The sequence below is a fragment of the Lactuca sativa genome, chromosome 4 (assembly GCF_002870075.4).
Source record: "Lactuca sativa cultivar Salinas chromosome 4, Lsat_Salinas_v11, whole genome shotgun sequence".
Lineage (NCBI taxonomy): Eukaryota > Viridiplantae > Streptophyta > Magnoliopsida > Asterales > Asteraceae > Lactuca > Lactuca sativa.
In genome coordinates, this window is record NC_056626.2 from 314,232,584 (window position 1) to 314,234,402 (window position 1,819).

Below are 1,819 nucleotides of genomic sequence, written 5' to 3' on the forward strand. Positions count from 1 at the left end.
TTCGCACCTTGCGGTATTCTTGTAGGTAGCTACTGGTAGGTGGCTTCGATTGTTTCTTTGATTAGGATTTTTGATATCGTTTCCTTCCCTGCTTGGGTTGACAGAGTTATTATATGCTATAATGGCTGCCACTGTGGCTATAACTGTAGCTTGCAAAGTGGCGGTGTCCAAATGTAGGAATGGGGTTGCGTTGGTAAGTTGATTATTTCCGGCCCTTGCTGTGCTGCTAAAGTTTGCTTGAGACAGTTCAGCTGTTACTGCCGCAGCGATAACAGATTGCACTATGTTGGGGTCGTAATTAGGAGGTGGTGGTGGGGTTGCGTTTCTACGTGCTGATCTACGAGGAGACATTGTTCTAATAAGGAAATAATATGAAAAACTATAAGTTTTAATGATTCGAAAGTCGCGCATTAGTGATTTGCTATATCAGAAGTTTGGCTTACCCCTAAATAGGATTTTGAGTTCGACTCATGAGGAGAATAGATAAACTCATGAATTGGAGGGGTATGCGAAAGGTTTAATAAAGGAAATACCTCATATATATTATAAAACACGGTGCGTTACATTTTGTAGTTAGGAAAATTTTGACCTATCTAAAGGTCTCCGATTACAAGTTTAAGAAAAGTAAGGACTTTATCCGAGGTCTTATGCTATGACAAAATTTTGGAAGTCAAACAGGTTTTATTTGTTACGCGAGCTGGCTACAGGGGCCTTAGATTCTGCCAACTGACGCTCCACCTCGAGCATACGTAGTTCATGTCTTGCCTGGCGTGCCCGAAGTTCTATCACTTCGGTTTGAGTTGCTGTTAGCTTTCTCTGTAACGCTTCATTTCGATTTACGATTCTCCTGTGAGCTAATCCTAACTGTCGGATGCGAACTGTGTTGACTCCAATGCTCGCATCATTTTCCTCAGTTTGATGGAGGGTCGACCGTCCTTGCTCACCAATGCGAGAAATCCGACGAACCAATTTAGGAAGGGCTCTGTCTACTGAGCCTCCCTCGCTTAGGTTGTAGAAGCTTCGGTCTCCGTTGAATGGAAGGGGTTGATCCTGATCGCGGCTTCACCTATCCAGGTAAGTTGCCCAAAGGGGCGTCGAGCCATGAAATTCCGGTTGAGGATTAGGATTTTGAATTGGAGCCGTCAAGGGTAGGTTATTGTTCTCTGGATCTGAGTCTGATTCTTCTTGCATTCCTTCTTCAGGATCATTCTCTATCCCTTCCCCATTACCTTGGTTGGGGTAGTAGTGGTCACCGAGGTGATGGAATCCAGCCATTTGAGTCTATACGAGAATAGGGTTAAGAATTGACTATAAGCTAAAGCACATGGAATTTACTCTTTAAGTTTAAGGGTTGAAGGCACTCGAATACTCCCTTAGTATTCTTTAACGATATGCTTTTGGTAAGTTATAAATTTGTTGTCCATTGCAAACACTCCTTGGCATACGTTAGTCGGCTCTTGGACAAATATAGTTGATCAGGCTATATTCTTCCCAGTTCCGATTACATGTCCCAAGGCATACCTGCACTGCACAACTTATTTATAATACTTCTATATTGTTTTAATTATGACACTGACCATGTTATTAATATGAAATGAATGCATGCCTACTTTACAAAAACTAAATAAATTTAATTTTCAAAGTATGACTCTTACTCAGAGTGTTTTTGCCCAGTTGTGTTTATAGTTGTATCCAAAATGGTTTTGATATACTTAATTCACTATAAACAATGCTCTGATACCAATCTGTCACACCCCCAAACCAGAACGGCGGAAACGTTCGGGGGCGGAGGATGTCATATTCAGTATCATAACAGTTC